Source organism: Malania oleifera, chromosome 7, assembly GCF_029873635.1.
Source record: "Malania oleifera isolate guangnan ecotype guangnan chromosome 7, ASM2987363v1, whole genome shotgun sequence".
NCBI classification, from domain to species: Eukaryota; Viridiplantae; Streptophyta; class Magnoliopsida; order Santalales; family Ximeniaceae; genus Malania; species Malania oleifera.
The window spans coordinates 7,340,911-7,350,648 of NC_080423.1; the positions used below are offsets into that span (position 1 = coordinate 7,340,911).

General features: G+C 35.7%; 1 long non-coding RNA gene across 1 annotated transcript; it reads left to right on the forward strand.

Moving 5' to 3' along the window:
• The first annotated feature begins 234 nt into the window (after positions 1–234).
• On the forward strand, positions 235–1,134 carry LOC131159601 (uncharacterized). The gene is made up of 2 exons (XR_009137838.1): positions 235–476; positions 580–1,134. It is a non-coding gene; the product is annotated as an uncharacterized LOC131159601 (long non-coding RNA).
• The last annotated feature ends 8,604 nt before the right edge of the window (positions 1,135–9,738 follow it).

Consider the following 9,738-nt stretch of genomic DNA (forward strand, 5'->3'; position numbering starts at 1 on the left):
TTCTAAAATATGTTTATAATTATATCAAATTTATTTCTATTATTACTTATGATTATTTTAAAATATTCCTATTATTTATAGCTATCCAATATGACCTTATACTATTTAATCATTTATTATTTTTTATAATTTTTTAAAAAAATTTAAAAAATAAAGAGTTACACAGTACGCATCGATGATAGTTTATTCTTATGAGCTTAATAAATAACTAGTTATGAGCTTCACGACTTTCTCATGTTTAAAATTTTTAAATAATTATAAAAAAAAATAATATAAGAGTATTTTGGGATAGTTATAAAAGTGTTTTAAAATAATTAAAGAATTAAATTTAATATAATTATAATAGTATTTTGGATAAAGTAGTTACGATTAAGATCTTATATACATGCCCTGCCGACGCTCGCTTGCAGATGTCTCCGTCACCATTGCTCGCGGCCGTCGACTTTTCCGTCGGACGAGTCTCTCCACCGAGCAAGGTTCATGCTTTTAACCTTATGCGCATCTCTTTCTCTCTGATTTCGATACCAGAGAGGCTTCTGTTCACGTTTTTTTTTTTTTTTTTTATTTGTGGAATTTCAGGTCTATAATCGACGAGATTATGGTTCGGTGTGCAGATCTGGTACGGCAACAGCTAACTTCCTGAAATTTTAAATTTTAATTTTGTAATTTTAGGTTTTATGTGCTTTATGAGTGTCTTTCTTTCTTCATGCTGAGTTTAAGAAATTTTTTGGATTATTGCAATAATGATACTTTTGCTTCTTTGCAATTTACTTTAACACCAATGAGTTTCGGAGCCAGACTGCATGACGGTGCTTCCAATAGTAGGGCGGAAAATGGAAAATGAAAAGTGTTAAAAGTGGGAAAAAGGCAGATCCTAAAACCTCATAAATGTTCTGTTTCGTACTTTGTATCAACTTTAGTGTCAGGCTGTCTACTACCTCAAAAATTGTAGTTATTGAGGGAATGAACCAATAGCCTCTCTTGTGTTTTGTGACTTTTGTTCGATGAATCTGTTTCATCTGCAAGATGGTAAGTTGAGGACATGATTTTTTTTCTTGATAAAAGATGAAATTTATAAGAAAAATTGAGGGCTTGACTTGTGCTCTTTTTTCAGAGCACAAATAGAGCACAGCACATTTCAGTTTCCTGCTTGAGTTTCCAGTTCACAATATTTTTGCCCCTTTCAACTGGTGACAGAATAGTGTGGGTTCTGTTTCTTGTTGGACGGCTTGGATCAACTTTATGCCATCGTTTGTTCCATAACTGATGGTAAGAATTTAGAGTAAGGATTTTAGTGAACAAACCTTGTTAGGTCTTTGTATAACAAGGCATTTTCGTAAATCCTTGTTTTTTTGTCTCAATGGTTTTGAAAGAAGTGGGGCTTTTGGGAATTCAAAGATAGTGAGTTTTTTCTCATGTAGCTTCGTGGGTTTTTTGAAGTTTAAAAAAAAAAGGAAAAAAAAAATGCTAGGTAGGGGTGGCAAAACAGGTTCACGGGCTGGGTCAGGTGGGTCGTAAACGAGTCGGAGTTAAACAAGTCACAATCATGTAAACCCTAACCCGTCCGTTTATTAAATGGATGGGTCACGGGTTACTCGTTTAAAAAATATAATTTATTTATTTTAAATTTTTTTTAAAATTTCATTGTAATTGTAAAATGTGGGAAGCTGTGTATTAACCAGCTTCAGAAAGAACTGTAAAAGAAAAACAAGAATGAAAAACAAATTTCTTTTCTTGATTGATTGAATGAATGTAGTGCAGTATAATTGGTTCACTTATATAGGAAAAATGACCAATTATATCTTTACATTTGGACCACTAAGATAAGGAACTAATTAACTACTTATAACAGCCACAACAGATTGCTCTGTAAAACTCTGTGAAACTAAAACTCTAAAATCCCCCCTCAAGATGAGAATGGATATTAATCATTCCCATCTTGTGAATAAGATGATGAAAAGGTAGTGAACCAAGAGGCTTGGTTAATATGTCAGCTAATTGATGCTTTGAAGGAATATGGATGATTTTATTTAAGCCCTCTTGTAACTTTTCGCGAACCAAATGACAATCCAGTTGAATATGCTTAGTCCTCTCATGATGCACAGGATTAGAAGCAATTTCAGATGCTGGTTTATTGTCAGTGTATAACAAAGCAGCTTGAGAATGTTGAACATGTAAATCAGCTAGAAGATAGATAAGCCATTGAATTTCACAGGTTGTTGTAGCTAAAGCTCTGTATTCAGATTCAACAGATGATCTGCTAACAGTAGCCTGTTTCTTTGATTTCCATGAAATAAGAGAATCTCCAATAAAAACTGTGAAACCAGTTACACTTCTTCTAGTATCCAAACAGCCACCCCAATCACTATCTGAATAAGCTTTCAGATGAAGGCACGAACTTGCAGACAATAAAATCCGCTGTCCTGGTGTAGCCTTAATATATCTAAGTATTCTTTCAGCAGCCCGAAAATGTATCAGGCTTAGATGAGCCATAAACTGGCTTAGTACTTGAACTGAATATGCTATGTCTGGCCGAGTGATAGTCAAGTATAACAAGCCACCTATGAGTCTTCGATATGATGCCGGATCATTTAGAGATGGTGAAGGATTTGTTGCACTAAGTTTCAGATTGGATTCCATAGGAAAGGCTGCTGGTTTTCATCCAGAAAAACCACTATCTTGTAAAATATCCAATGCATATTTTTGTTGAGAAAGAGTAATACCTTTAGACGATCTAGAAATTTCCAAACCCAGAATATATTTGAGTTCACCAAGATCCTTGATGGTAAAAGAATCATGAAGAAATTGCTTGACCGAATTAATTTGATCAAGGCTGTCAGAAGCAAGAATTATATCATCAACATAAATGAGTAAAGCAATAAAAGATGAAGGGGTTTTTTTGATGAATAAAGAAGAATATGATTTTCCTTGAGTGAAACCAAGCTGCAGCAAAGAATGAGAAAGTTTAGAAAACCATTGTCTTGATGCTTGTTTCAGTCCATATAAACTCTTTTTGAGCTTGCAAACACGAGGGTCAGTAGCTGAAGAATAACCAGGTGGCAATTGCATATAAACTTCTTCATTAAGATCTCCATGTAAAAAAGCATTATTAACATCTAATTGATGTAAATGCCACTGTTTGATAGCAGCAACAGCAAGTAAAACTCTCACAGTTGTCATCTTAGCAACAGGAGAATAAGTATCAAAAAAATCTAGACCCTCTTGTTGAGTATAGCCCTTTGCCACTAGTCTTACTTTATACCTTACAATTGTGCCATCGGCATTAAACTTGACATGATAAACCCATTTACAACCTATTGCAGTCTTGTTTGGAGGAAAAATAACAAGATCCCAAGTTTTGTTTGATTCAAGAGCCTTTATTTCCTCTGCCATAGCATTTTGCCATTGAGGATGAGAGATGGCTTGTTTGAAAGTTTTGGGTTCAAACGTTGAAGTAACAGCAGCAACAAAAGTTTTATATTTAGGGGATAATTGAGAAGTGGAAAGATAATGAAAAATGGAATGAGGTTTACTTTGAGTAGAAGTGGGAGATGATTGATAAAGTGAAGTTGTTTGGGCCATATTACCACAATAGAAATTTTGTAAGTATGCAGGAGGGTTTCTGATCCTCTGAGACCTTCTGAGATTTTCAGATTGAGTGGTTTTATTTTCCGCATTTTCCTGTTGATGAGTTGATGTAAGAGGAAGTAAAGATTTATTGGGTGTTGAAGATTCAAAAAACTGATTGAAATTGAGAAAGACAAAAGGTGTATGAATATTATTTGGTATAGAAGGAAATATAGTTTCATGAAAAACTACATTTCTGGAAATAAATGTTTTAAGAGTAACAAGGTCTAAAATTTTATATCCTTTTATATGTGGTGGATATCCTAAGAAAATACATTTTGAAGCTCTTGGTTGAAACTTTCCTCTATGAGCTGTAAGAGTGCTAGCAAAACATAAACACCCAAAAACTTTAAGATAATTGTAATCAGGGTTTTTCTGGAATAAAATAAAATATGGTGTTTGATTATTGAGAATGGAAGAAGGGGTTCGATTTATAAGATGTGTTGCTGTCAGCATACAATCTGTCCAATAAGAAAGTGGCAGTTTTGACTGAAAAAGCAAGGATCTAGCAACATTAAGAAGGTGTTGATGTTTTCTTTCGACTCTACCATTCTGTTGGGGTGTTTCAACACAAGACAATTGATGTATTATGCCATGGTCAGTATAGAAATCAGGCATGTTAAACTCTTGGCCATTATCAGTCCTTAGAATATTAACAGTTGTATGGAATTGAGTATGAACATAAGAATTAAATTTTGTGAGAATGATACGAGTTTCTGCTTTGGTTTTCATTAGATAAAGCCAAGTAAATCTTGAATAATCATCTACAATTGTTAAGAAATAATGAAAACCAGAATAGGAAACAGTTGAAAAAGGACTCCAAATATCACAATGTACTAATTGAAATGCTTTATTTGAATAACTATTTGATACAGGAAATGGAATCTTCTTTTGTTTTGCTAAAGGACAGACTTCACAGATATGATTCTGAGGTGCTAATACATTGGAATCTATTTACTAATGATTTTAATCTGGTAGGAGGAATATGTCCTAGTCCAAGATGCCATATATCAACATTGGTGTTACAATTATTTGCTAAAGGAACCGAAGGTGCACAATTGAAATCAGTTTTGCTCCTTGCTGGAATAGAAGGTTGTTGTAGGTAATATAGGCCAGATTTCACTTCAGCAAGACCAATCATCTTCCAGCTGATTAGATTCTGCAAAATACATTTGGATTGAAGGAAAAACAAACCAATGGAGTTATCTTTAGTAATTTTTGAAGCAGATATGAGATTAACATTGAATGAAGGAATGTAAAGGGCATTATGTAAGATAATATCAGTTGAAAGATTTACATTTCCAGTAAAAACAACAGGAGCAGAATGGCCATTTGGTAAATAGACCATAGATGATTTGTTTGGTAACTGAATGGAATTGAAAAAATGGGGAGAACAAATCATATGATCTGTTGCTCCTATATCAATGATCCATGGAGAATTATTTTTATCAGTAGAGACAATATGACAAGATATAATACCTGATGTAGAAGCAACATTTGCTGTGGAATTGGAACTTATGGGTGTATGGGACAAACTATTTGCAAGTGACAACAGATTTTGAATTTGCTCTTGAGAAAATATGTTTGGGATACTTGAATTTGACTCCAAAGAAGAAACAATATTTGCATTGGGTAAATTGGTGTTTGTATTTCCTTGTTGAACAGGAAAATTTTTCTTTCCTCGTGATCCTTTCCATCCAGGTGGGTATCTAATTAAGTGGAAACACTTGTCTAAAGATGACCATTATATCCACAATGGGAACAAGTAACATTTCCTTTCATCTTTGGTTTTGTGAAACGAATACCACTCGTGGCAACAAATCTCTGTGTTTGTGCAGCATTCATTGCATGAGAGTCTATGGAAATACCAACAGCATTAGATAGAGACCTTTGGCTTTCTTCTTGCAATAATAAGGAAAACACTTTGCTCATAGAAGGCAAAGGTGATTGAAGAAGTAACTGACTTCGCATCATAGAATAGGAATCATGCAAACCAATAAGAAACTTCATTACAAAATCTGATTGCTGTTTGTCTAAATAATTCTTTAAAAGATTGCAAGAACACTGGTTGAGAATTCCACATCTGCAGTTGGGAATTGACCTGTAACTGATATATTTATCCCAGAGAGTCTTGAACTCATTAAAATAGTCAGTAACTGATCTTAATCCTTGAGAAATTGAACTAAGGGACTTTTCTAAAATAAAAACTCTTGGACCATCACTTCGAAGATGTCTTGTCTTAAGTTCTTCCCAAATATCATATGCACTTGTCAAGTATAGCAGACTCCCACAAATTTCTTTTGCTATAGAATTCATTAACCAAGATAGAACAAGATTATTGGCTCGTAGGCAAGCAATTTGAGTCCGAGAATCACTAAGATTAGGTTGAGGCAAAGTACCATCTATGAATGCAATTTTGTTTTTGACTGTAAGAGCAATAGAGATTGATCTACTCCATGCAACATAATTTTCACCAGTTAAAATTTCTGAAACTAGAAGAGCTCCAGGATTATCCGAAGGATGCAAGTAATAAACACTTGAAGAATCATCCGATGGATTTCTTGAAGAATCATCAGAATTTGCCATAGAAGCAGAATGTAAAGAAGATTCAGTTTCCACCATAGAAAAAAAAATGCAGAAAATTTTGAAGAAGGCAACAGAAATTGAATTAACCAGTTTCTGAGATTCGAAAAAAAAACTTTGGCCAATCACATCTGCTTTGTTTTGCGATTATTTTTCTCTTCCGTGGTTTCCTGTAAGAGAATTGACGAATTGTGATTGCTTTCCTCTTCCCTGGTTTTGGGCGAGAGAAATGATGAAGATAACAAGCTCTGCGTGTGAGCAATATTCTATGATACCATGTAAAATGTGGGAAGCTGTGTATTAACCAGCTTCAGAAAGAACAGTAAAAGAAAAACAAGAATGAAAAACAAATTTCTTTTCTTGATTGATTGAATGAATGTAGTGCAGTATAATTGGTTCACTTATATAGGAAAAATGACCAATTATATCTTTACATTTGGACCACTAAGATAAGGAACTAATTAACTACTTATAACAGCCACAACAGATTGCTTTGTAAAACTCTAACAGTAATAGTCAAGTCCAATTGGCAAACTAGGTAGGCGTCTAAGAACTTGCCTTCTTGTAGCTAGGCACTCCTTTGAAGATATGTGTCAAGTCCAAATCAAGTAGCCTTTGAACCCTAAAAACACTTCTGTGATATGCACTCATAACAGTGATGCACAAGTCTACTCAAGCACGTTTAGATCAACAACGCACGCCACGCATGAATGGCTCATATCAACCTTTCATCGGGATCGATCTTGTAGAGATCGACCTCGGCGATGATGGCAACGGGGAGAGGAGCGGAGGAGGCCTTCTTCTTGAGGTAGTGAGCAATGAGCTCTTCGTCAGTGGGGTGGAATTGAAATCCCGGTGGGAACTGCGGCTACTGCAAACCTGTCGACGAGTCCATGCTCTCCATTATTTGATTAACAAGTCCACGGCTCCACTGGTGTCAATTCCGAATGAAAGGGTTTTTGTCTCCCTTGTCTCTCTTGAAATTTGAGATTTGATGATGATCATAGACGGACAGTGAGCGAAGGAAGAAGACGAAGAAGAAGAAAACAGACCAGAGTAGGTGCCGAAAATGTTAATTCATGATGGCGTTCTTCGATTTTCCGCCGGCCGGTTTCTCCATCGGCAAATTCCCCATTAACGAACTTCTTCTTCCTCGATCTCTGTCTTTATCTTTCTGCCTCTCTCTGTATATGTATGTCATACAATGATACAACCAAGTTTGCTGCCATGGTCGTGATGGCCATCCTCAGCCACGCGTGCAAATACTGAGCTCTTGGAACCAAATGATTTGAACTCACAGTTGAAAAGTTAAACCACCGTAATTTGAAACCACAAATGACAAAACCCATCTCTGCATCGAAACCCTTGGGCCTTGAAATTAGAACCGAACTGATAGGGGTGGCAAAACCGGGTGACACGACCCGTACCCGAATCGACCCGTTATAAATAGGCGGGTCACGGGTTGACTCGTTTATAAACGGGTTGATTTACATAAATTTGGACCCGTTTTAAATGGGCGGGTCACGGGTCGCTTGTCGGGTCCAAACCAGTTTTGCCACCCCTACTCTAAGGCCTCAGTTTATTATGCCTTGTGGTTTCCTAGTATAGGAATTTTATTATTTGTCATTTGATATCTTTATTTTATTGTCAACATTTTCCCTACTCTATCCATTGTTTTGTTCAACTTTAAGAGGATACAAACACTTCACCATTGAGGGTTCACGGAAGTTTAGTTAGGATGTGTGTGTTTTGCGGGATTGGACTAGACTTACTCTCCTATGTTTTTCGAGTTATGTATAATGGACAAGTTAAGGATATGAGAGAGAATTGACTTTTGACACCACCCCTCTAGTTTGTAGTAGGATATTTTTAAAAATTAAGAACTAGTTTATACTAAAAGAAAAGTTAATTTGGTTGTTAATTTTTGTTCATTTAAGAATAATAGTGATGTAGTTATATTTCTCTCATTGAAATTTCATAAAAAAAAATTGGAATTTGTAAAAAAAATTGCAATTATTACTTTAATCCTCTCTCTCTCTCTTTCACACACACACGCACACACACACACATATTTAGATAAGAAAATTATTGATAATAAGTAAATAATCAAAACATAGTGGAATCAAACATAGTGGCTCAAGCGTACCATGGCCTAATATGGCGTGCTAAGTAAGCCTACTCTCCCAAGAATCGCAAACTTCTTAAGTAGCTTACCTTGTACTTGTACCACGACCCAAAATGCACGACATTGTAGTTAACTATGGTCTCTACTACGACAACATGAAACTTTGTATGAAAGATAAGAGTGTCCTTTCTGCCCACAATTTATAGAATTCGATCAAAAAGTGTGCAACTTGCTTGGAATCAGGTAGCTTGGTAGGGGCAAGAGGTGGTTCATGTTGAACGAACAGTTTCTTACAAGTATCCTTCCAATACTTACTCTTTGTCTTGGGAAAAGTAGCAGCTTGATCCATGGTTAAAAGTTGTAGGATTGTAGCTCAATGCATAGGCAATAACAAAGTCCCCAGTGCACTGAATGATGTGTTGCTAATCATCTTCACCAAAAGAACATATGATGTAGGACGGGAAAGGGTGGCCTAGTCCTACGATTCAACCCTCACAAGCACATACACTTAATACACTTTAAATTAAGAATTTAATTATCCGAACACAAACACAATAAACCAAAGGACATTTCACATGTTTTGGGATTTTGAAAGGGTGTATCATGCTGTTTTGAAATAAGTTCCAAGAGTTCTTTCACAAAGAAATCAAGTTATATACAACAAAGATGTTATTTCAATATTTCAAGAAATAAATTCTATGTTTAGCACAGTAGTATTCCACAATTGATGTAGACTAAAAAGCAGTAATATTGAAAGTCTTAAGTATTCAGATATGTTATTCAAGTTTTGGAATTCATAATTTCAGGCAAAGGGTTTATCAAATATGAAAGTGCAGAATTTGAAACTTAAGGTTTAGTAATAGCAGGGGCTGTAAGATATAACAGGGGTTCAAACGGAAACTGAAGTTACCTCGAGAATCTATGAATGCTTGACGTTGTTCAACACAAGTCTTAGACCACGTCAGAAAATTCCTTCGATCAAGTTTTGAAACACTGAGACGAACGCAGCAATGTAATGGTGGGGAAGTGGCTGTGTGAAGGGTATTTTGGTATGGCCGTGTGGATGCGTTGGAGGATAGTTAGAACTCATCTGAAGTTCTTCGTGCACACTTTGAAATATGGATATGTATGCAGCAAATGAAATGATGGATTGGTGGCCTTGGGGTGTAACTTGGTGATGGCCGTGTGGGTGATGGAGGGAAGTCGTGAAGGTGGGATAGGGATGGAGTCGCTGGATAGAATAGCGGTTTCTCACCACCTGATCTCCGAGGAGAAACCTCTCACTACACAATCATAAGGATTGGACAAAGCTTAACAAGCTTCAATAAAGGAATTTCCTTATAATATAAATACTTTTCTCTCTACATAGTTCTTACAATGAAGGGGTATATATATAGCTAGCG